The 27,071-nt window shown below is 38.1% G+C and overlaps 1 protein-coding gene across 2 annotated transcripts in view; it reads left to right on the forward strand.

Annotated features, from left to right (window-relative positions):
• NXPH1 (neurexophilin 1) overlaps positions 1–27,071 on the forward strand; it is a 293,696-nt gene that overhangs the window by 136,499 nt on the left and 130,126 nt on the right. The window lies entirely within an intron of this gene.

The following is a 27,071-nucleotide window of genomic DNA, read 5'->3' on the forward strand; positions in this document are numbered from 1 at the left end:
CAGGTCGAGGCTGCGGTGGCCAGGAGTGGCCACTGCACTCCAGTCAGGGTGACAGAGTGAGACTCCAACTCAAAAAAAAAAAAAAAAACAAGAAAAAGAAAAAGATATTCTCTGAGGTACCACACCACTCAACACTGAAAGCTGACGACTTGTCTCTTAGGCAGGGGCTCACTAGGAACTACTCTGCTTGTGCATCCATGGATATTAATTTCTACGACCCACTAGAATTACCATTTGTGATATGAAAATTGCATACTCATAGTATGTGATTGTAATGAGGTTTAAATATGACAATGTACATAAGACACCTGGTATAATATTCAGCATACATTCGCTTCTCGCTTCTCAGTAAAATGGAGCTGTTACTATCATTGCTTCGTTTAACAAAGTGTTCATTATGTTCCAAAGCAAAATCTAGGGGATTTTATGACAAAAAAGATATGGTATCTGCCCATGAGTGGTTATTAATTTGATGAAAAATTGGCTTCTAAGAGATTTAAGTTTTGTTGATATAAAAGTCAAATATTAGCAATTCCTTGTATTGATGACTGAAGTGAGATGTAATCATAGCAGCAGTATAGTTAAGATGATAGATTTCAAGACCGTCTGGACTTGAAACTTGGTTCTGGCATAAACTGTGTAATCCTGGCAAAGTCATCCTTTTATGCTTTAGTATCATTGTCTATAAAGTGGGTATATAATAGTACTTACCTTATAGGATTGTTATGATGACACAGAATATTCACAGAACATTCTTAGCATACAATGAACCCTGTAAATTATAATAGTCAGTACATGTGCAAAGTGTGGTGTGAAGACACCCACTTGTGGGAGGTGCAGATAAGTGTATTGGGTGCTGGGGTGTTGGTGCCGAGGGGGTTATGGAAGGTTTCACAGACAAAGTGTGACATTTGAGCTTCAACGGTTACTCAGGCAAAGATTACATGAGGCACATTTTAGGTAAAAGGCAGGAAAGATATGAAGGCCCAGAAGTGGGAGAGAAAAGTTTCAGTAGCAGAGAGAAGTGGTGTGGGGTTAGAGTTCAAAATATAGGTTTTGAGGATGGAGAGGAAACAGACATAAATCTGTCCTGGTGGACTGGGTGGTTTATATCTTGGTAAGTAATACAGCAGGTAAAGAGAGTCATAAAGCAATTAAGCCCAGAAGAGCAACAGCAATATGGCAATTCATTGGAATGTTGAGAGTCTACAAAAATAACCTAGAGCCTTGTTATTCAGAGGGTGGTCTCTGCACCAACAGAATTCATTTTATTGCAATTGATTTTAAGCCATAGAAGATCCATAAAAATGGGCTGAGGAAAATGGAGACACATTATTGAGAAAAATCATCTTAAGAAAGAAGTTATCTTAACACCAAGGTTGAGTTCCCAAATGACAAATGCTGGACACTTCCTGCTCTACTGTTTTCCTATGACAGAACAAGGGTAGTTAGAATTAGTTCTCTAGTATGCATTAAACATGCTGAGAAATTTTGAACTGTGACTCCTTTGATCTGTGACTCCTTTGTTAAGTATAAATGCATCAAAATAAAACTGTGAGGTACAACAGATCTTGGTAGTTTGTACGTAATTCTCCTGTATAGATTTGGCAGGAATTTAGGTTCTAGAATGTGGTGAGGTCAGGGAGTCCTGGTGATTCCTTGGCATCAATGTTGGTGATTTTTTTTTAAACTTGGTTTGGAAGGATGTGGAGAATTTAGATATCCGAGTTCATTAACTGCCGAGTTGAAATGAAACACTACCTAGGGGTAGGCTTGAGAGGTTATTTAACCAGATTGTGAAATCTCTAAATATGTAATCACTCCTCCAGAGTTACTATATTTAGCGAATAAAAACACAGGACACCAGCAGTTAAATTTGAATCTTAGATAAACGCAAATAAATTTTTAGTGTATGTATATCTTAAGTACTATATGAGAGATAAATATATTTTTAAAAATAATTATTATTTAGACATACGTAACGATCTGAACTTCAGTTTTAACAAGGTGCCATGTATTTTATCTGGAAACTTTCTCCAATGCCCTAATTATAGCAAACAATTGTAGTATATATACTGGGGTGCCAAGAAAATGTACACACATTTTAAGAGATGTTCACCATCATCAGAAGTGTCTGGACACTGATGGAACTACTTTGAGCGCTTCTTGTAATTGCAGAAGTCAAATGTGACTTGTATTTATCTTATTGAGTATTACAATTTTAATACTTTTTTCTCCTTTCTTAAAATGTGTATACATATTTTAGAACCCTGTGTGTGTGTGTGTGTGTGTGTGTGTGTATATCAGATATAACAAATGCAGTAAATACTGATATTTAAGGGCTAAGCTGAGAATTTCATAAAGTGTTACATAGAAATTAATAACATCAATTTATACAATCATCTATATATTCAATGTGGAGAAAAATAAAACAGAACATTTACTAGGAGAATTATGCCCTGACTTGTCTTTCTGTGCTTATGATAAAATTGCTGACTTATTTTTTAACCCTTACATATATTTATCATCTTGTTCCATGCTCTTCATACAGTATTTAATGGGAGAGCAGCCTATAATTAAGGCATAAGGTAGCAAACAAACTGTAGGGGAGAGCTGTCAAGTAAGCTTAATGCTTGTTTTCTAAAGAAGATTCTGATGTTAAACAGATGCGCTTGTAGTGAACACGGCCGTGTTAAAAATAAAACTGTATTACAGGTAGCAGCTAATATAGATAGAAACCTACTCTTTAATTGGATCTGTTTTTAGAAACTTTAAGACATGGATATATATTAGATTATTTTTTCAATTAAATTTAGAAACTATGGCAAGCAGAAAATGTGATTAAAAATAGTTGGAAGTATAAAGTATTATGAGACCACAGAGAAATAAGGAATTAATTCCATCAAGTGTCATTTGAGAAGGTTTCACAGAAGGCAGCATGCGAGAATCTTTTTTAAATGTAGGACTTAAAAAAAAACACTTTTCAGTGTGTTATTTTTTCCGACTAAAGTAATATATGCAGAAATTTTATAAACAGAGGAGAGCTTATAAAAGTAGCAGAAAACAACAGTCCCAAATCTCAAGACTTAAACATACTGATATTTTTGGATATATTTCCTGTTAATCTTTTTCTGGCTTTTTTGCATAATTAATATCGTAGTATATACATGTAATTTTCTATCCTTCTGTTTCATTTAACATGTGTCTTAAATGTTTCTCCTTGTCATCAAAAACTCTCTGCTAGCATCATTTTAACAGCTAATCATTAATATAGTATATGGGTGAATAGTGATTTTTAAATATAATTCTCTAAGTTTGAGTTTTTATGCACCTATTTTTCTATTATAAAAACAACTCTCATGCATTAAAAAAGACCCACAGCTCTGACTATTTCTGAGACTTAGAAGTAAAATTATTGGGTAAAGAATAAAAATCATACCAATGGTCTTTTTTTAAAACTTAAATCACCTTTTTATTCTTTATTGTCCAGCTATCCAGGCCTCTATTTATTCAAACAGACATTTGTAAACCACCAAAAACAAAGTGAATAGAAGCATAGGAACTGAATATGAAAATTGCTGACCCACACTAAGTAAACCCATCTCCTTGACCATATTCATGTCAGCCAGAACATGTCCTATGGTCCTCCTTAGATTATATTTCTCTAAACATGCACAGCATATAGTACAACAATATTTAATGTTATCAACAGAACAATCATGAAATACTACAGACCAGAACAAATGGTCTCTTACTATCTTGAAATTTACTAAATTATCACATATACAACAAACTGCCTTATAATTAGTTTGCCCCAGTTGACTTGAAGAGTCAACAGACAGAGTAGTGAAAGAGGGGTGTTGTAGCGTAGAGGTGGGGAAGTGTTGTATGTAATCAGCATCAAGGAACAGTCATTTATTAGAGTACAGGTCATTGGTATAATCAGCTGAAAAGGGTAGTTCAGAATCAGGTTGTCAAAGATCTTAAATGCCAAATTAATGCAATGAACCTTCCTTCTGCAGAGAGTTGTGAGCCATAGAAAGCTTCTGAGCAGAAGAGTGCCCTGACTTAGAACTTTCTTCCAGTTAATTATAGGTTATTAAATGCTCTGAACTTTTGAATCTTGCCCAAATAATATTTAAGGTCATCAGCTATCAAAATTTGAATGTCTGGAAATAAACTATGCCATTGGCTCATCATGTTTAAAGATATCATTGACATTTACCTTATTGAACATAAATTGATTTTTACACACTTCTGTCAGTGACTGCATAAAGCTTCTGGAAGGTAGAAAGTGCGAGGTCAACTGTATGTCATGGAAACCGTTAAATGTGTATTCTGGTGGTATGTAGAACTGTGAATGTGATAAAGATTTATTGAGGATTTAAGATGTTCTCAGGACCTTCTTGTTTAATGATGTGCCCTGTAACTGTTCCGACTCTGAGCAAGACCAGAAGAGAAGAAATGTTATTTTAAAAAGGCTATTCAGGTACATAATATCTATTGAAAATTGGTTCACAGTGTGCATTTTTTCCCTAAGTGCTTCTGTTTGTCTGACACCAAATATTTATTTGAAAAGTTAAAGAAAAATAAGTTATTCAAATATTCAGATTTATTTTATATTTTTAGGCCAAACTAGATTTACTTTATTTTTTAAAATTTTCTTTATATATATATAATTTTAAAGATGTGAGTGGAGTACAATTCAGGATTAGATAGATATACAAGTGAACATGTACAGGTAAAGTTTGGGCTTCCCTTTTGTCCTCACTTTGCCTGGTTTGTGATCAGGTATCAAAATTAAAATAAAAAATGTAGGGTCAGGGTCTTGCTGTGTTGCCCAGGCTGGTCTCCAACTGCTAGGCTCAAGTGATCCTCCCGTCACAACTTCTCAAGTAGCTGGAACTCTGACTAAAACTGGATTTATTTTATTTTATTTTGTTTTCTTCCATAACATAGATGTTTTCATGGAGCAAGTACAGATTCAGGTTAAGTTTGCCTCATCTGTCTCTTTCTGAAAGAAAACATTGGAATCTGTTAACTTCTTTCATTTGAGTGTATGCCCACAGAAAGGAAGAGGGAACCCACGATGGAAAAGGAAGCCTAAACAACATCATGGGTCATTTTCTGTTTGTCTGTATCACGTACATTCTGGGGTTGGGAGAATGTAAGCTTCCAAATTTGGAATCTATTTAAACAGTGAAGGTTCTGTGTTTCAAATTCAACTTGATTTTTTCAGCCTTCCATTCTGTCTACTGCTGTTATAACATCACTTCTCAATTCAAAGGGGGGAAAAAAGAGATTCAAAGCGTCTCAAATAGGGCTTCTCTGGCATGGCCGTGCGTCAAGTGTAAATGAATCAGAAAACCGAGCATTAACTTTTACTTGAAATAGATAAGACTTAAAAAATAGGAATAAAATTGTATCGGTGGTTTGAAGTAGCTATTCGAGTATTTTATGGCACTTACCACCAGACATGCTTGGTTAAGAGAGTGAGACACTCCTTCAACATTACAGCAGTCATCGGAGACATTTTGTTAAATTTAAAATGTAAATAGCTTCTCCCTTTTATACTGTGTTTGACTCTGACATTAATGCTGTATTCTTTAAGTGACTAAAGGAGTATTTCTGACTGTCTTCTAATTTTGTCATAAAACTTTGCCCAGAATGAATTTTTGCTTAACAGTTCAACTCTTTAATACATTTTTTGGGGGACCACTTTAAAGCAAATAAATCAGGTCAGTTCTTTTTATGACACAAAAGAGAAAAACGATAAGTTTTCTTACTTCAGACTCTTTTATTTTAAAATTTCTACAACTAAAATATCTCTTTTCTCCTTTAAGTACAAGCTGACAGGTCATTAATCCTTAATGTGAATTTGTACCTCTGGGTATTTTGGGGAGAAAACTCATTAAAATTCTTTTGTTTTATATGTGACTGTCCTAATAGAAATTTGGAGTTCATGCTTAAAATTTGTTAAAATGAATAGAAAGCATAGAAATCTTTTTAAAAGAGTTGAAGTGTATGAAATTACTTTAGTCTATAGTCAGTGCTGTCGTTCTATTCTTAAATGTCTGCTGCTAACTTTTCTGCAGAAAGAACATACGTTTTGTAAGTTCCAAATTTTCAATATAAAGATATTTATTCCATTTGAATGATCTGGGTAGGCTATTTTCACTTAATACACTTTTCTGTAACACTTTCCGCTTTTCTGCGAAGCGTTGGGTATTTTTTCTTTAATTCTAACAAAAGGTGTGCTATTGAACCATCTTCCTACTAAATTTTTTCTTTAATGGCTCTCTTATCTGGTAAAGATTAGCCAGTCATGGGTTATCTGTAGGCAGTGAAGACTTGTATATGGATACTGGCGAATATATTCAGCATTCTATTGCCATATCAGAGTTTCTCATTACTCCCTCCTTCTCCAGTTTTCTCCCTTTTTTACAAAATGCCTGAAAACCTTCTAAATGGAGGACAGCCATCAACAAACTTAGATTTTAAACTTGGTTAGGAAGACTTTATTATCTATGAAAATCTCCCAACTAAATAAGAGATGAGGCTACCCACTTCTCTAACTGTCCAAAATAACTTTTGTCTCTTTTTATTCTACCCATAGATAGTAATTCAAGAATTTATTAAGAGACCAGGTGTGGTGGTTCATGCTTGTAATACCAGCACTTTGAAAGATTGAGGCAGGAGGACTGCTTGAGCCCAGGAGTTCGAGACTAGTCTAGGCAACATAGTGAGATCTTGACTTCTGAAAATATCAAATACTAGCTAGGCATGGTGGTGTGTGCCTGTAGTCTCAGCTACTCAGAGAGGCTAAGGTGAAAGGATCACCACAGACTTCAGCTATGTGTAAAATTCTGTGCTGGACACTCAACAGACCCATTGTAAGTTGAAAATATTGCAAGTTGAAAAAATCAAAATTTGGAATACCACATATCTCTTTTGCACCATTATAAAGTCAAAAAATTATAAGTCAAAAGCCATTGTTAAGCTGGAGACCATCTGTATTCACATCTCAGGCATGTCCAGGCAATAATAAAGAAGCCTTAACCGTTGCCTCAGCACATACAGATTTAGGTACGATTTAAGCTTTTTGGAGTTCATAACATAAGTAGATGATAGTAGTGACTTAGATTTTTTATAGTAATTTGCAATCTTCTTCTGCAGTTTATAAAGTACTTTCACACAATATACTATAGTCCTCCGAAAGCAGAACAGATTTTACAGATAAGGAGTTAAGTTTATAAATATGCATTGAATAACTACCATATGCCAGTCATGAGTGAGTTTCTGTCATTGCAGAGATCAAGGCAGGTAAAATCTCTATGTTTTCACTGAAAAGGGAACCAGAGTCATGCTTGTTGCCACAGTTCAAGTTGCTGCAAAAACATAAAATGGAGGAAGTGAAAATAATATGAGGATCAAGAATGGCTTCTCTGAAAATGTTTAGTTCAGTTGGGCCTTGCAAGATTGAAGGAGCTGTCTAAGGGAAAAATGTGAAAAGTGAAGGTGAGGCAGAATATTCTAGGTATTTTAAAGCCTTGGGTCAGGATTGAGGGTGCAACTGAAAACTGAAGGAATTTAGGTATGAACAGGGTAGGACAAGCAATAGGCCAGATGGTGCCAGATGTTGCTAGACAAATAGGCAGGGGCCAAGTACGCATTACCTTAGACCTCACAGTATCACATGCCTTTGAACTGTGAAGGAAGATATTAGACATGCAAGGCTGCATATGGCTGAACTAGGACTTGAACTCAGATTTTCTTTTTATTTTCTAGTGCTTACTATTTCTTATTAGAGTCTTCTTGACAGACAGACGGCAAAAAGACAAATACGTGCTGTAAAAGTTAGGAAGGAAACAGATTTAGTGAAGGCAAAAACAAGACTTACCTAAAATTATAACTCATTTGTGGTAGATCCAGGAACTTGGCTATTGGAATTCAGGTTTTAGGTTTTATGACTCAAAATTCAGAATGCAATTTGTTTTATCCTGGTGATTTCATTTGATCCACATGATTGTTCCATCTGATTGCTGGAAGCATCTTTAGTGTGTGTTGCAGAGGAGAGGTCACAGAGTGGTTATCAGAGAGCCCAAAGACTGGCCAGCCAGCTACATCCAGCCCTGTCAAACCCCAGGGGGTGTCTAGGGATCACATCGAAGGGAATCAAGCATTTGTCAGCACTGGATGCCTTTGGCTTGAGACTATAGAGAGAAGAAGCAAAGTCTTTACATAAAAAATGGCTTATGTATTTGTCATCAGGAGTGTTGTGTGGAGATGGTTGGGAAGAGACTATGCCATTATCCAACTACTTTAGGTCAAGAACTGAAAGTATAAAATGGGTGGCAGCTGTGAGTTAAGGAGAACAAATTAGACTGAATCCTGGTGAAGGGGCATTTCAGGATGGGGACTGGGCTTGATGAACTTCTATGTAAGAGAACAAAAAGAAGGTTCATGAGGGCTCTCAAACACTGCTAGAAAATGGATATGCATGAAAGATAATGCAGATTGAATAGAAAGTTTAGAGGAGATAGTCACAAGCTGCTACTATTAAAAGTTCATACATTCGCTATCTATGACACTTTGAAAGATTGAAGGGAAAGAGAAGGAGAGGGACAGGGTTTTACATGGGGTCTTACGTTTAACATTCACTTAATTCCTGGTAGAGAAAGATTAGAAAGCCAAGAATTTTTCAATGACTAACCAGGGACCGCTTCCCTAGGCAAGGAGAAGCTATTACTCCTCTTGGAGATTACGGGGCTGAGAATAGGGGAGAGGCTGATCTTTGGGAAATTGCAAAGCTGCTGAAGAGGCAGCAGCTGAACATATTTCCTTTTCTTTTTGAATGTTTCCTTCTCTGAAGAAAAAGATATCAGTCACAGTACTGACTGGCAGTACTGGATAGCTTAGAATTCTGGTGATTGGCATTTGAGTGAAGTTCCTGACATCCAAGCTGAAACTGCATTATTTGTGCAGGCTGACTGTGTGGGTTACTTTTTTTCCCTTCTTATGGGGAGGGAGAAAAGTAACTGTGTGTGATTCTGGGACCTGTTAAGTGTCTCGAGGAACTATATTCCTTCAGGGCATTTAGGGCACTTTCTATCTATGAAATACTTTAACATCTGATACTTGGCAGATGGGATTTTTCTTATTTTCTTAAGATTTTACTTTATATTTGGATCTTTTAGAAAAGTTAACCTTCAACCCATCTAGTCCTCTGGTGTTTTTGAATGGGTCCTCATCCCTGAGAAATGTGAAACTCCTGAGCAGAAAAAGGGGTTATATTCAATGACCAAATGGGAGTCCATTACATTCCCCTTCCACCTCTATCATTCTAGAAATCTTTGGTCTACAACCCTAGAAACTCCAGACTTATTGCAATTTTCTCCAGAGGAGTAAGGCTGGAAGACGAGAAAGCCAATATTTTACATTTTTCTTTTCTCATGTCTGTTCTCTCTTCCCTTTAATAGATACTTATTAAAGACCTATGTGTGTCAGGCACTGGTGATATCATGATAATCATGGTATTCTGGACTCCTTTTAGAGCTTAGAGTCTAGAAGGAACAGACATATGAAATAGACCATTGCAGTCCAGTGTGATGAAGCCTTAATAACAAATCGCAGGTAGCCGGGCTTGGTGGCTCAGCCTGTAATCCCGTGCCTTTGGGAGGCTGAGGTGAGTGGATTGCCTGAGCCCGCGGGTTCGGGATGCACCTGGGCAGCGAGACCTCATCTCTACAATAAATCAAAAAATCATCCGGGCGTGGTAGCGCATGCCTGTAATTCTGGCTACGCGGAAGGCTGAGGCGGAAGGATCGCCGGAGCCCAGCAGGTCGAGGCTGCGGTGGCTGGGAGCAGCCACTGCACTCCAGTCTGGGCGACAGAGTGAGACTCCAACTCAAAAAAAAAAAAAAAAATCTCAGGGAACCAGGGCACAAAACAGTGATACTTACCTTTTGAGGAGGGAAAGTAGAAGGGGAATCACAAATAACTCCCCAGAGAAACTAAATTTCTTCCAGGGCATTTAAAGCAATAGTGAACCAGGTGACATGGAGCTAAGGTGATTGCTCTAAGCAGAAAGAACAGTGAGATGAGAAGATCTAGACTAGAGAGAGGATGGGACCATGACACGATTATAGTATGGAGAAGCTCATGTGGGTGGGGTAAAGTTTTATGGTCTTGGTGTTGGGAGAGGGTGTTTCTAAGGGTGGGGATAGAGATGATAAGAAATGATGCTGGAGAGATAAGCTTGGGCCAATCCATGAGTGTGAAAGTTTATTTAGGAATCTGCTTAAGTACAGACGGGAGGCTGTCTTGCCCACAGGTATATGATAGATTCCCCCCCCAACTTCTAAATTTTCAGCCAATCTGCAAACCTATTGTGACTTTACAGAGTGCATACAGAGCCCTTGCATTTATAGAATGTCGACTATATTGATAGGCATTGTGCAGTGGCCTCTGAGCTCTGGAATCAGTCTGAATTTGAATCCTCTCATTTATTAGCCTTGTGCCTTGGGCAAATTACATGACCTTTCCATGCCTCATTTGCCTTATCTACATGTAAAGTATGGATAATAATATACCTGAGGCATATGATTATGTGAATTTTTTTTTTTTTTTTTTGAGTTGGAGTCTCACTCTGTCACCCAGACTGGAGTGCAGTGGCCACTCCCGGCCACCGCAGCCTCGCCTGCTGGGCTCCGACGATCCTTCCGTCTCAGCCTTCCGAGTAGCCGGAATTACAGGCGTGCGCTGCCATGCCTGGCTGATTTTTGATTTATTGTAGAGATGAGGTCTCGCTGCCCAGGCGGGTCTCGAACCCGCTGGCTCAGGCAATCCACTCACCTCAGCCTCCCAAAGGCACGGGATTACAGGCTGAGCCACCGAGCCCGGATGATTATGTGAATTTTAAGTGAAGCAAGGTCAGTGCCTAACGGAGTCTAAGCACCCAAGTTTGTTATCATTATTGTCACAATTACCCCCATTTGACAGTTGGAGAGACTGAGTTGCAGGGGAGTTAAGAATTGTGCTACCCAACACTTAGTGCTAGAATTGAGGTTTACACTTCCCTAGTGAAGGATGCTGCACTCCCCTTTTCTGGAAGAGGGAGCAGACATTGAACCAAAAGGGCATGTATCCCTCTTCATCTCTGGGAATTCCTTTCAAGGTGGAGGAAGTAAGTAATTCTTTTATACTCCAGGTCAAGGAACTCTTGTGCAACGATGGGCAGATAGGAAGTGGTGTTCAAGCTTCTACCTAATGACGTGCAGTCAGAGCACGATTATTTATGCGCTCTTGGACAGGAAATTTAATTACCTGAATCTCTCAATTCTCCCAAACCATTAGTGAGTAAGCTAATTTTTTGGATGCTGTTCTATGTACTTTACAGGTATTAGCTCAATGGGTATTCATAACACATCAGTGAGGGAGATACTATTATCATCCTAATTTTATATGTGATCAAACTGAGGCATGGTGAAATTAAACAACTTGTTCCATCTCATACAGCTAGGAAGTGAAGTCTGGGCTTGTTGCTAGATAATCAGACTGCAAAGCCTGTGATCTTAACCTCCATTCTTGGAACCTTCTTGACTGTGAAAACTAAAAGATACTATGGAAGCACCAAGCACCAAACAACAATAACATTGTTCCCCAATCACAGTAGAAGCTCAGAATAGGTTAGTTTTCATTCTTTACTTGACAGAAAAAAAATTGTTTTTCCTGATTTAACAAATATGCATTCATATTCTCATTATATGTTTTTACTTTAGGTTTCATTGAGGGGATGAAAGATGAATGAGATGGCTTGTAAGAGGTCAAGATCTCATTGACCAAATATTCATAAAGAGACGAACACACAGAGATCAAACACAAGACAAAATATTAAAGGCTATCACAGAAGGATAAAATGACATGGAAATATTATTGGCATGATGGGTTCTGAGGACTTGTTCAAAAGGCATTTGTGATTTATTAGAGCCCTAACCATTGATTCTAGGCAAGATCTATTGGGGTCAGAATAGAGTCTAGATGATCTGAATAGAGTCTATTAGAGTCTAATAGGTTTGAAGCTATGTGTATCTACCATTTATACTTCTAGTTCATTTAACAATTCGTGTGTGGTCAAGGCAGCCCCTTTCAAACTATTGTCTATCTCAGTGGTCTTTTCTCATTATTCACTGGCTTATGTTTCTTTGCACCATGTATCTTAAAATATTTGTCTCATTTTAGTCTCCTTAAACTGACCATGTAGGAATTGCTTAGGTAATCAGGACTATCTATATCTCTTTTGACTTAAGGTCTCTTTATAGTGAAAAAAAAAAGTTTTGCATTTGATTACTTTTATATATCCTAGCTGTCAGTAGTATTCAAAGTCTGAAAAGTTGACCTATACAATGTTTTTATAGCCTTTTTTGGGGGAAGTATCTGTAATTTTGGAAATTTTCTCTAAAATCATTCTGTTTTTGCAGTATCTGGTAACATGAAATACTACATCTGGACTTATAGTTCTTTCTTTTGAGTTTTTAAAATATAAAGAGATTCATACCTCTTCTGTTTATTGGTGCCTTTGCAAAAAGAATCCACTGATAGGTGCCTAGATCTGCCTGTGGTGTCCAAATAAGGCATAAGTGCTTTGCCTGAAGGTAGAAGGTGCACTTGAAATCTTGTGTTTCTGCTACAAACAAAAAATTCATTAGGGATCTTGAACTGGGCCTTTGCTATAACACAGAATTCTTAGAGAGTAACTAGTAATTATATTAAGTTATATTAAGTATAACAATATAATTATTTGTGGGTAAATCACAATAACCAGAGCTACTGAAGGAACATCAGGTTTAGCAGAGAGTCTGCAGGACCAGGAGACATTGCTCTGGTCTGGCCACTATTACATCTAAGGGTTCTATTCCTAAGACTCTTAAATATGTTTTAGGAATCTATTTGTCTCTTGCCTTCAATCTGGTAATACGATATGTTTTGGCTGGGTGGTTTGTGTTTCAAGGAGATTCTTTTGTGTATTAAACATAAAAGAATGAGTGTGCATCACATATGTTGAAACATTTGCAATTAGTTGGTGCTACTCTCTTAAGTGATTGGGCAGGGCAGGCAGGCTGCCAGCCTTGGCAATCTTTGCATATTATTTTTCATGCCAATTTGCAATTTGTGACAGTGCCATATTTTGTCAGAGGGTTTTACTGAGCTTTGGAAATGACTAGTTGACCTGACTAGGTGGATTCTTGGCCAGAGTCATAGCAAAGATTCTTCCTCAAACATTTTTCCATGGGGATGTTTGGGATAATATTTTAGGGAGGTTAGTGTTGAGTAGACATTGACCCTCTTACAAATTATCATGGAGAGTTTTGGAATAAGGTTTGCTACAGAGATGGAGAAATAGTGACATAAAAAGTCTGTATGATCTTATCATGGACCTTGCTTGGTTAGATAAGAATGGAACTGGTTGGCTGAATTCAAATGAAAATTTCAATCCAGAAGCACCAAGGAAACTAAAACACTAGAAATTCAAATTTCAAAACACTCTGTTTGAAAAACTGTTCAGAACCCCATTGAACAAGGGTAGAAGACGTAAAGATTATGGAGAGAGGTTGCCATACACATGAATTTAAGAATTGATTCTTGATCTCAAAAAGGAGACAGTTTAATTTGGAATTCAAGACTGAATCACAGAATCTATTGATTCTAATATGGAATCACTGCTGATTGTATTAATTCTAATTAATAGAATCCCATATCATATGCTCCTGGGCTAAATTGTTTAGCTGGTATGCAAGTAAGGACCACAGAATCTGAGAAGTGAGGACCTTGAGTCCTGAGATGGTCAGAGAAGTCTTGAAAGGTAGATACCAACCAGAAAGTGTAAAGGGGGATTAAGAAAGACCATAACCCAAAGTTCCAAGGCTAGGAATGGCATACGGAAATAATGAATATATACACATCCAGTAGAGCTTCACATACTATGAAATAAGTTGAAGATTTGTTTTAGAATAAAGTAGTGATTTTCAAAACTTTTAAACTTTCGCATTCCTGTTGGAACATCAACATGATCTCTCTTTGGGCTGGCTTTCCCTGCTGTTTCGCATAGGTTTGATATGTGTGAGATAAGGGATTCCAACTGATTCGAGCAGGAAATTTTAATTCATAAGACTATGAAGGGAAAAAGTACAACACTATGTAATACTGTAGCCCTTAGAAAAAAGACTGTTGTTGACATTAGGTAAATATTCCAGGTGATTCTCTATGACTATATAAAGAGGGATGGATAGATAATTACTAGATAATCATAATTTAATAAAATGGGATTGTACTATTCATGCTTTAATACTTCTATTATTTATTATTTTTAGATATAAATAACTTAAAAATTTGCATGTTAAAAATTTAAATTTCAGAGAGTTCAAAAGGACATTTCTTTTCATTGCTTAGTTGTATTTCAGACATCATGTTTCTCATAACCTTCATATATCTGTGACATCTGTTTGAGAATAGTTACTATGGGGTCTTTTATTTTGAAATTCTTTGAAACCTCACCCACAATGCTGTATTTATTCGGAGGAGAATTTTTGGTGTTGTTGTTTGTTTTTTTAGAGACAGGGTCTCACTATGTTGCCCACACTGCAGTGCAGTGTCTATTCACAGGTGCAATCATGGCATGTTACAGCCTGGAACTCCTGGGTTCAAGAGAACCTCCCTCTCAGCCTTCCAAACAGCTGGGATTACAGGCATGTGCCACCCCACCTGATTCTAGGAGTGGATTTTTTTTTTTTAAATGTGTGCATTTATTGTATTAATTGACACTGTGGATTCAAGTGGCAGAAACATAATTCGAATTAACTTAGAATACAGGGAATTTACTGGAAAATGTTGTAAAATTTTTTCTCTGTGTTTTTTTTTTTTTCTCACTCTGTCGCCCAGACTGGCACGCTCCTGGCCACTGGAGCCTTGACCTGTTGGACTCCGCGAGCCTTCTGCCTCAGCCTTCCAAGTAGCCGGAACTACGGGTGTGTGCTATCACGCCCAGCTAATTTTTTATTTATTGTAGAGACGAGGTCTCGCCAAGTTGCCCGGGTGGGCATCAAACCCGCTGGCTCAGGCAATCCACTTGTCTCGGCCTCTCAAAGCGCTGGGATTACAGGCTGAGCCACAGAGCCCAGCCTCCCTGTGTTTGAAAAACAGGGAAAGAGTGGTTAAAATGCGGTGATAAGATCACAGAAGTTCAGAGCTCTTTACAACTTCACTGTTTACAATTATAGAAATACACTTGATTTACTTACATGGATGCTGTTATTTTTTAAAAAAACATTTCTTTGCATAATAGCATTGTACGGAAATTTGTGGGAAAAATATAGGCTCTTCAAGTTTTTGATTTCAGAATAAAGCTGTGTGTTGTTATTAGTGCAGAAATATTCAAAACAGATCTTTGGTGGAATAAAGTTTGCCTGCTTTCACACCTGGATAACTGATCTTTAGAAATATTAAATTTGATTTCTAAAATATTTTTTCTCTGCTCTGCGATGTAGAAAGCAGACTATAGGTGAATAATCAAATAGGCAGAGTAATCTTAAAGTATAAGATGAAAACAGACACCTAAAATAGAATCTGGGTATCAGAGAATTAGAGCTGGAGCTGAACTATCTTTATTTGGCAGGCTTGGCTACTTCCATTATATTAAGCCACAAGGTGTAAGATTTTAGAGCAAGTTTCTGGAAATTGTCATTTTCTATGGGTACAATATTCATCCTTAAAGTGTTACTATCCAGAGGGAGAAAGCAGCATGCTCAGCAGCAACCAGAAGATGGCTGAGAATTTGCAGGTAGGATCACACTGAAGACATGAGATTGTTGACTAGTGGTTTCTGAGGGACTGTGTACCAAAAAAAGTGCCAGGATCAGCCCATACTCAAAAACAAGTGAGGGTGAAGAGATCAGTTTCTGATGCTGGACTCTAGGGACAGGAGCCTGCAGCATGGATCACCTAGACAGGACAGGTCAGTAAGCTAGAAAAAGAAAACAAAAGTCTGAAAAGAAGTTGGTGAATATATTTTCAATCTTTACCCATACATGAAACTGGGGCCGACTAACTATAGAGTGTTGAAGAATATGCCCAGGAAAGGACAAATAGACAAGATGGCAGGACCAGAGATGCAGCTACACTGCCCAATAAGTGGCCACTAGCCACATATGTCTATTTAATTTTATTAAAATTAAAGGAAATACAACATCAGTTCCTCCATCTCATTGGCCACATTTCAAGGGCCCAACAGCTACATGGCACTGGAGGCTAGAGGTCAGTGGGGATATAGAACATTTTCTTCTTAGCATAAAGTCTTACTGGGTACCACTGAGAGGTTCTGACTACCTGAAGTGACCATGAACCTGAAAACTTGACCTCATGCCCTGACCTCATTCTTCTTTTTATAGTTACTGGAGATTGACTGTGTTGGGAATTGACCTGGACCCTCACATGAATATGATATTCTATGGTTAATATCTAGCATCACTAGAGAGACCAATACAGAGATGGGCTTAGATATGTAACTCTTCATCCAGAATTCTCTGCTTTCTTTCAAAAAAGTACGTGTTCCTCAGTAGGCTGCCAGGCAAAGATTTATATTAATGATGGTTGGCCAAACCCTACAGCAAGTCCCTCAGCTTCTAGTCAAGGCTATACCTAACTCATATAAAACAGTTGACCAGCCAAGCTATTTTTAGATGTTGCTTCACTCCTCAAAAGAAATGCTAATTTTGTCAGGGATCTAATGGTGAAATCAGATCCTTTACCTATGTCAGGTGGACACCTTCCCAAGTCTTGTTGCATAATATAGATAGCACCTGCCTTATTCCAAGAATGTAGTTGTTTAAGAACCTAAGACAAAAGCCATCATTTTATTGTTCTGTTTTGCAAAACTTCAATCTGTTCATGGAAAAGAATGTCAAAAAACAGAACCCACATTTTACCATGGAGAAACATTAATTCTTTGACTTGATGTATTTATTTTAATGTAGGTCCTTTTTATTCTCATCAATGATTCTGTCTAGAGATAGGGACCTTTTCGCAGTAATTGACTCCAATTTTGTTGAACCAATGAGCAATCAGGATATGTTTTATCTTATTTGACCCTCCCAAGAATGCTTTGAGGTGGAGAATATTATTATTCTCATTTTGCTGGTGAGAAAACTGAGGTTTAGAGAGAAAGAGTAATTTACTCAATGGCTCAGAGCTAGTACATGGTGGACCTATGATTTGTACTCAAATACTAATTTTATAAATAAATAGACTAATATATTTATTTAGTTTTATTTCCTAAATTTTGCTTTTTAAAAAATGGTATTGAGGAAAAATGTCCAGGCATAGAAGCACATAGAAGCTCATTCTCCCACTCTTTGAACTGTTCCTATTTTTAACTCAATTGTTTTTTTTTCTTTTTAAATTGCATCAGCTTTCTGAGGCTATTAGGCTACTATTCAATTAGGTATTGCTTCTGTGTACACAATGGCACCCCAGAAGCTGTAAAGTGCTCATGCAATTTAGAAATGTTTAATTTGCTACCAGGGAATAGTTCAGTTCAGAATAGTGTAAGAAAAGCAGAAAGAAGAAAACAGGATACGATTTCTCATATCTACAGTTACCAAGGAAAGATAATAAAACAATGAGAGCTAACATTTATTGAGTGTTTACCATGGGATAAACTTGTCACTCTTTCATATGTTTTATCTTATTTGACCCTCTCAAGAATGCTTTGAGGTGGGGAATATTATTATTCTCATTTTGCTGGTGAGGAAACTGAGGTTTAGAGAGAAAGAGTAATTTACTCAATGGCTCAGAGCTAGTAAGTGGTGGACCTAGGATTTGTAGTCAAATTGTTTTGTTCTAGAGACCATGTTTTTAACCACCATTTTAACATCTTAGTTTACTAAGATGGCTGCTTATTGAACACATTGTGTGCTTTCCCAGCTGTGTCTTTTCTCAAGCTGGGCTGCAAACATTCTGTTGCTAGTTGTCTTTTGAAGGTTCAACCATGGTTTGAGTCAGATGAAATCTCATCTCCCGCAAGAAGACATGCCATACCTTTTCTGCAAAGATGACTATTCTTCTCCTCTTTTAATCCTATAACACTTCGGGTTTCCTTGTCACATTAGTTTTAAAGTCTGCCTTGTATTAGAATTTTGTGTCTGTCTTGTGAGCTGCTGAGAGTCAGCACTTTAGCAAACACAAGTTTTATTTCTCCTGGTGCTTCAAACAGTATCTTTAATATAGTAGATCCTCAAAAAAAAAATTTTTTTTGAGTTGGAGTCTCACTCTGTTGCCCAGACTGGAGTGCGATGGCTGCTCCCGGCCACTGCAGCCTCGACCTGTTGGGCTCTGGCGATCCTTCCGCCTCAGCCTTCCACGAAGCTGGAAGTATAGATGTGTGCTACCATGCCCGGCTAATTTTTGATTTATTGTAGAGTTGCGGTCTCACCAAGTTGCCCAGGCAGGTCTCGAACCTGCGGGTTTAGGCAATCCACTCACCTTGGCCTCCCAAAGCGCTGGGATTACAGGCTGAGCCACCGAGCCCGGCCCAAAAATATTTTTGATGCTGACAATTTTAAAAGCTCACTTACAACTTAATGAACATTGTATTTTCTGACTCTAGGTTAAAAGGAAGGGTGAAAGGACTGAGGTTTCTTTTGTTGATAGTCTGTTCAGCTGTACTTGATGTTTGAGGACAAGTTGCCTGTTGTCCTTTAATGGTAACCTCCAGGATTACAGGCATTCATTTAACAGATATTCATCGTCATCTTTCAGTCTTCTAGGAGCTGGGCATATGATGATGACAAAGACAGATCGTGTCACTCTTCTCTTGGAGTTTAGAGTCTGAAGGGGAAGACTAATCATCATAGGCAGGTTGCCACATAAGTATATAGTTATACATTTGCTATGAAGGGAACAAAGAAGGTGTGAGGATGGAGTGACTGAGGAAGTGGTATTTTAAGTGAAGACTTAGTGGGTGGGAAGGAGAGGCATGGGATTAGCAGAGTGTACTCAGTAGATGGGACACAATGTAAGAGTCCTGAGATGGGACAGAGCTTGAAGAATTGAGTCACCATCCACTCAAATGTCATGGAGTACATAGTACAGCAACAATACACCCTTGACCTGCTGGGCTCCGGTGATCCTTCTGCTCAGCCTTCCAAGTAGCTGGAACTACAGGTGCGCGCTACCACGCCTGGCTAATTTTTTGATTTATTGTAGAGATGAGTTCTTGCCAAGTTGCCCAGGCGGGCCTCAAACCCGCGGGCTCAGGCAATCCACTCACCTCGGCCACCCAAAGCGTGGGATTACAGACTGAGCCACGGAGCCCGGCTGTTCTGGTTTTTTAAAAATATAAAAGCCATTTTAAGCTCACAGGTCACACAGAAGCAGGCAACCAGGCAGGATTTGGTTAATCCTTGCCCTCCTCACTGTCCAAATTTTAATGACAAGGAAGCTGGGGTCACTGGGAAGCGATTTATAGCCAGAATGGAAAACCAAATATGATAGATTCCAAGGTCTATTTCTTTAACTCAAATTCCCCCCAGAATTAATAATTTGTTGGGTTCCCGGATTGACTTCCTAATTGTTTCTGGTGTATAAATTCTAATCCCTAACCAGATTGCACATTTCTAAAGTAGGAGACTTTTTTTTCTGTTTGTCTTGTTTCCCTTCCCAGGAATAATGGACTTGCAGGAGGCACTCACTAGTGGTTTAACTGTTCTTTCTATTATTGGTTTATCTGGAAATAATTCTGAAATATAGATACTTGGGACTACATAGCAATCATATGTATATTATTAACATAATCTCTTACAATATGGCCCTGAAGACTGATTAGAAATATTATTAAATTTCTAGGTGCAATTTTCATGTCACATTTGTGGAATTAGTATCCTATTACCAGTTTTCACGCAAATCTTGTAAAACACACAAAAAGTTGACTCTTCTTCCTTTTTGGAATAAATTGCCTTCTAATGCCCTAAATCACAAGAGATTCTTTTATTTCATGGTTTAAAATTGTGCCTGTGGAGTCAATGAAAGGTGAATGTAAGAGCTTTCAAAATCTTAAAAAAAAAAGAGTAAATAAATAGAAATTTGGAGAAATTCATAATCATTAAATAACATATGGGTTTATCTAGCAGTCTTCCTGTTTCTGTGTCCCTTCATCTCCCTCCCCAGTTACCTGAAGATTAAAATTAAAATGTGACAAAGTTGTCATAGTGATGTCAAATTATCATGTAGAAAATGACTAATCGTTTTAACAGTGAAAACTGGCTTTGTCATTTAGGGTACTGGTTATGGCAGGTATTTTCTATACCTTGGAAGACACAAAATATAGAACCAAGTTTGGTAAAAATATTTCATAAGCAGATATACAATATGTCACATACAAAGTATACATATCTTTTATAAACACTTAAGTTTATGACATTTTTAGATGTCAACTTAAAAATCTGTAAGTGGGTAATGTTTCAAAATTCATTTAGAATGTATGATAGAAACACATTTTGTTGAAGACCTCTGATTTAGAGCAGGAGTCCTCAACCTCCCGGGCCATGGGCTGGTACTGGCCTGGGCCACAGACGGAAACCCTTCTTAGGAACTGGGCCACACAGCAGGTGAGCGACAGGCGAGTGAGTGAAACTTCCTTTTTATTTGCAGGTGCTCCCCATCGCTCACATTACTCCCTGAGCTCCATCTTATGTCAGATCAGTGGTTGCATTAGATTCTCATAGGGAGCGCAAACCCTACTGTGAGTTGTGCATGCAAGGAATCTAGGTTGCGGCTCCTTATGAAGATCTGATGCTTGGTGATCAGAGGTGGAGCTGAGGCAGTGATGCTAGTGCTGGGGAGTGGTGGCAAATACAGATTAACATTAGCAGTGAGATTTGACTGCCCAGAGACCATAATAAATCAATTGCTTTCAGACTCATATCAAACCTTTTCAGTGAGTGGCAAATGAGTTGATGTACTTCAATTGTACAACTTCATCTGGTGGCAGGCTTTAGATCAGAATCTGATACTTATTTTAGTCTGTGTGGGCCTGCCCATTATTTTATTTACCATTTCCATCCTTGCCTCTTTTTTATGATGAGTTACATAATTATTTCATTATATATTACAGTGAAATAAAATGCACAAAGTGCTGAGTCATTCTGAAACCACCCCCTCCTTGGTCCGTAGAAAAACTGTCTTCCATGAAACTGATCCCTGATGCCAAAAAGGTTGGGGACCTTTGATTTAGAACATTTTAAAAAAGTGGTTTCTCTGAAAGCTGAAATTCTTTGAGGGCCCTAATGATGATCTATCTTAAGAGACCCATGGAGCTGGGTTCGGTGGCTCAACCTGTAATCCTGAGCCTTTGGGAGGCTGAGGTGAGTGGATTGCTTGAGCCTGCGGGTTCGAGACCCGCCTCGGCAGCGAGACCTCATCTCTACAATAAATCAAAAAATCAGCCGGGCATGGTAGCGTGCGCCTGTAATTCCGGCTACTCGGAAGGCTGAGGCGGAAGGATCGCCGGATCCCAGCAGGTCGAGGTTGCGGTGGCCGGGAGTGGCCACTGCACTCCAGTCTGGGCGACAGAGTGAGACTCCAACTCAAAAAAAAAAAAAAAAAAAAGAGACCCATGGTTTACTGGATTGCTACTCTTCACCCCCATGCTTGAACGATAAATGTGAACGTAAGAGAATGGAGATGAACTGATATGCACTCAAGCTAAAGTAGTTTTGAAATCAGTTTCTTTCACTTTCTAGTATTTGCAGGAAGAGGAAGCGTTTTGATGTTCACCCTGGATAGAAACATGAAAGGGCTGTTTTGAAGTTTCACATATTTCAGACATGCAAAAGTATGTCATTGTTGAAAATGGTAAACAGTTGATGAAGAAAACTGCCTTGAACAGCTGGAGGAGGGAGTTGACATTACCCCGCTCAGAAGTCTGGGGACAGAGAAAGCATATTTTCTCAACTACAGTGCACACCAGCAGTATAGATGCATAGTCTGTATGCCTAGAGTGCAGTCATTCAAGCTTAAAAATATGTTTCTCTTTGCTTGTTTGTGAGATAAGGCTGTGAACAAAATAAATTAAGTGAGAAGGTTCTGACCTCAGCAGCTGGCCTCCACAAAATGATATGAGGATTGGGGGGAAGAGAAATGAAGTTTGTCTGACCTCAGTGGAGTCTTCTCTAGGGAGTGTCGGTGGCAAGTTCTATTTCTTTGGAAGTCAACTTAACTTGACTCTGGTTCATTGAAGGAAGATTATACTTAATAGAGCCCTGGTATCCCTAGAGAATTGATGCTGCTTCCAATTGGCACTTTCAAATTTAAACAAATGATTGTCTTGTGGAGGCCCAGCCTTTTCATTATGTTTTCATGGGGAATAAACTTCCCGAATTTGCTGCAGACTGAGTATGTATTTCCATCAATTAGTAATGCAGGAAGCCAAGAAGCCAAAAGATGAGCAAATCTAGGTAAGACACAGAGCTCTTGAACCTGACTAAAAGCTACTGAGGTTTACAAAAATGAAGTTACAGCTTCTATAATAAGTGGAATTTCAAGGTCGCCCTTGCGAAATATTCGGCCTTAATTTTCGGTTGCAATATCATCACAATGTTCTCTGGAAGCTCACTTTTATCTGTCTTTTAAAAAGTGACATTAGTTTTCCCTGATATAAGAAGGAGTATAACTTCTTCCAGTACAAAGAAATGCATAAATTCACAAACAAACATTCGATTTTAAGTATTCTGGTTTATTTCATATTGGGTAAATCCTATATAAAAAATATGAAGTAAGACAACATATATGCATGTAAAGAAGTCATGCACTGATTTTTAGTACATTTAAAATATGACTGGACTTACAAATAACAATTTACTTCTGACTGTAGAAAAAATAAAGCTAAAGCCATGTTTTACCACAAATTGAAAAGCAGAAAAAATGACAATCATCTGGAAATTATTTGGTGAAATGTTTTAAAATTAATAAAATACATATATATGAGTAGGAATTTCATAATGCAGTCTATGTTGTGAAAATCCATTAAACACTGTAAATATGGATTAATAATTGTGTGTGTGATATTGACTTAATCTGCTAGGCATTTGTTTGGAAGGTGTCTGATAAAATTCAATTTTTAATTCTGTAACTTCCCACAATTTGTGAAAGTGTAACTTACTTCTCCAGAACCCATAATGTACTTAGTATATTTTAGTCAAACTTAGTTTTTGTTATTGTTGTTATTTTTTTGTGCTTTTGGGGGGGTGGGAGGATTCTGTTTTTTTTTTGAATTTTTAAAGTTTCTTTTCCTAATGAAAGGGGCAAAACTCATATTTTACCAATGGTTATAGACCCATTCGTGGCTCAATGTTACAAACTGTTGTTTATTCTTGAAAGGTTACTACGAGGACAGATACATGATAGGTCCTGTAATTTTTAAGTTACTCAGATGAATTAATTTATCAATTTTATGTCATATTGACACTCAAATATCTTTTAATTACTTAGGATGTATATTATTGATACGTCGATGGTGTGCATGTTACAGAAAACAAATGGTATGTGTATTCACTTATGCATTGTGTGGTTCTTTTTTAGAGATTTTTTAGTATTTCTTTTTTATACCTATTTAAAATTAGGCAAGGTTGAGGACTATTGAAATAGTGTTTTGTTCCAAAATGAGCAGTGAAGTCAAAATTGGGAAGTTCATTTCTGCTAAGTAAACTCATGAGCTCATTCTGATTTACCTGAGGAAATTCTGTTCGGGAACAGAATGACAGCATTGGCACAGAGATAAAATCCTCTAAAGGATGAGCGTGTTTGGGAATCGAAATTTGAAAAGATGCAGAATCACATTCCTGGAAGGAGTTAACGAAGACATTTAGGTGTTAGTGCTCCTGGAGGACTGTTTCTTGCTAAATGGCCCACAGAATCTAGCATCAACCACTGCCAAAGTGTTTCTACTGGAATGAAGTTTACTATTCCTTTTCTGAAGTCAGCCTACACAGTTCAGTGCAACCATCATGTCAGACTTTACTGTGTGTCTAGTAGAGATTAAAAATGGATGCCACTGACCTTACAATCTCATGAATCACATTCATTGAATATGTATCATGCTAAAGCTTTACAGAAATCAGATTTTCTAATCCTCACAATAGCTCTCTAAGATATATATTATTATGATCCTCATTTTACAGTTGAGGGCATTAAGACATAGCTAAGAGAGGTGACTTGCCCAAGGTCACACAGTTGGTAAGAAATGATCTCAGGACTGGAAATCAGGGAGCTATGAAGCCTGAGTTCTTAATCACTGCTTTACTTCAGAAACAGCATTTGAAGAGCTCCCCTTCTAGTAGGGAAGAATAGGAACAAGATTTTAATATGGTAGGATAAATGCAACCAAAGAAGTCTGGAGGAGATGCAGGAATACTGCAGAGAAAGGACTTCTAATATTGTTTTGGGGGGATAATCCTGCTGGAGGGGTTGGGGGAGGCTTATAGAGTCTGTGACACCTTGGCAAAGTACTGAAGACAAAGCGAGACTTTCTAGGTGGGCAGAACAGGAAATATAGATGACTGTTCACAGCCTAGGAAAGATTTTAGCAAATGCAGGAGGCCTGAGACTACAACATGAGTTTATGTCACTACAAGTAGTAATGATAAATTTTGACCGGGGTGAGAGTGAGCAGAGTGTCCAGGAGATGAGAACAGAGATTGGCAACAATCAAGAGAGATGGGTCTTTTCAGCCAGAGTGAGATGCTTCAACCATGAAAAGATCAAATTATTTAATTTTAATTTAATGTAATTTTAGTTGTGTGGTACAAGTGAGGATTTACTACGTAGATAAGTTGCATGTAGATGAAGTGTGGGCTTCTCTTGCCCTGAGTAGACCAGGTACCCAGTGTGCTGCCATGTGTCCCTCTCCCTTCTTCCTCTCTCCCTCCTTTAACAGTGTCCAGAGAAAGGGTGAAATTTATTAGCTAGATTACTCAGATGGACAGATGTATGGTGGGCTGACATGGTGGTTGGGAGACCAATTAGGATCCAGTATAGGAATCTACCAAGGACAGTCCCTGCTCTGGGGAGGGCATATAGGTGGATAGTGGCACACCTATGTTAGAGAACACAAGAGCAAGGGCAGGCTTGGGGGAGATGGTAGTTTGAATCAAGGTTATATAGTGGCTGGATGAGTCACTTGGTGATATTTTATATTTCCTTTATGCTTAGAATTTCCTTTAGTGAAAATGTGTATGGAAACAGATACTCAGAGGAGTCAGTGTTAAAAACCAAACAGCCTCTCTCTATTTGCTCATTCAGACTTCAGAGTTGTCTAAAGAAGAATTAGAAAACTGAGTAAATGTCTTCAGCTCTGCTTACAGTCGGGTTTAGGATATGAAAGAAGGAGCCAGGGAGGAGGGGGTGGCAGATCTCACCTTTCTATTTGGCAACATGCTTTACTACTCTGAAGATGAGTCATTCTTTAGCAGCTGTTAATGCTGATTACACAGAAAATTGCACAACACTTCACTTTGATTTGGCCAATTGAAATGCCCTTTTAGGAAACAAGTGGCACTCCCAAATCGGTCAATTCCTGGATCAATGCAAATCTGAGAGTTCTTTTGCAGCAGAGTGGTCCTATCATTTCAGTGTAGTCGATCCGCAGAGGTGATATGAAAACCTCCAATTCTGCTGTCGAAAGCAAATAGGCTTTGCATGATTATTAAGCAGTTTTCTCATGTGTCCCTTCCTTGATGGAGTTAAAGGCATTAGGGTTTGAATCCTGCCCACGCTCACTGCATAGAGCATATGTCATTCTCTCCATTTTTATTGCTATTCATATTGAGGTCAATTATGAGCTGCTGTTTAATGTCACCATGAAATTGTTCAATTATTTTCTCTCAGCATCTAAGCAGCTATCCTCAAAGGGATTTAGGAGGAGTGGTATTAATACTGAGGGATTCTTAGGAAGCCAGTAGCTTTGGATGGCTTTCCCTTTGTGTCTTACTCATTCTCAATTATGAGATCCAAAATGCTTGATACGTTGTTAATGACTAGCTTAGCATCCAATCTTCTCTTTGGCTAACATTGGGGGAAAATAGAACTAATTTCTTTCCTTGGTGGTAAAATCCAAGAAGAGGGACAGTTATCTTTGCCACTCTTCTCCTCTTACTCACAACTAGACTTTTCTGTAGCCCTGAGTGCTTGTGTTTGGTTATGCCTAACTAGGGAGTCATTAGGGTGAGTTTTATTTTTTCATTTTAATGTTGGAATGGAGGGTGGGACTAGAGGGAAAAAAACCACTTTTTTTTGCAGTGAATCACAAGTATGTTTATACAATGTCAGTAATTATCTGTTTATTATCTGTTTGCAGTTTACAAATAAAATGTCCTTGGATCTGTTACTAATGTTAAGATTTTCAGGGAGATGCACAGATTAATATCTCCATAAAGAAACAAATGTCAGTGTGTTCCTAGAAATATCTCATGTTTCAGTTCCTCATTTTTCCTCTCTAGCCTTGTATGGATTCTCTGAAGTTAGTCCAATTGCTTCTCATCGTTCGATGCCTGCTCTCGGTGCTGGAATTTGGTTATGTTTATAGCAAAGTAAAATCAACAAAATGTCTCTTTGAGATAGTTCAGTTTCTCCATTTGTTCTTCCAAACTATTATCTGCAAGTCACTGTGTTAGGTGTTCTGGGGAGAAGGGTTACAACTGGGTGAATCAGTCAAGGATCCTCTTTTAAGAAGCTGATGGGATAATGGAAACTGTAGACATGTAAACAGTTAACATCAACACAAGGCAGAATGACCCGAGTTGTTAGAGGAACAAGGAAAAGTCTGTGGGAGAACAGATGAAAAACAGTGCCCAGGGAGCTGACTTCATGGAGGAGAAAATATTTAAGCTGAACCCCGAGAGTGAGAAGGATTTTCACAGGTAGTATGGGATCAATCAGTTGTCCAGGTGGAGGGAATGCCACAAACACTCAAAAATATCATCACACGCTATGATTTTGTCTTCCTAGCCATTCCCTGCTGCAACCTT

Source organism: Carlito syrichta, unplaced genomic scaffold (genome assembly GCF_000164805.1).
Source record: "Carlito syrichta isolate Samal-C Ts95f unplaced genomic scaffold, Tarsius_syrichta-2.0.1 Scaffold303321, whole genome shotgun sequence".
Classification (NCBI taxonomy): domain Eukaryota; kingdom Metazoa; phylum Chordata; class Mammalia; order Primates; family Tarsiidae; genus Carlito; species Carlito syrichta.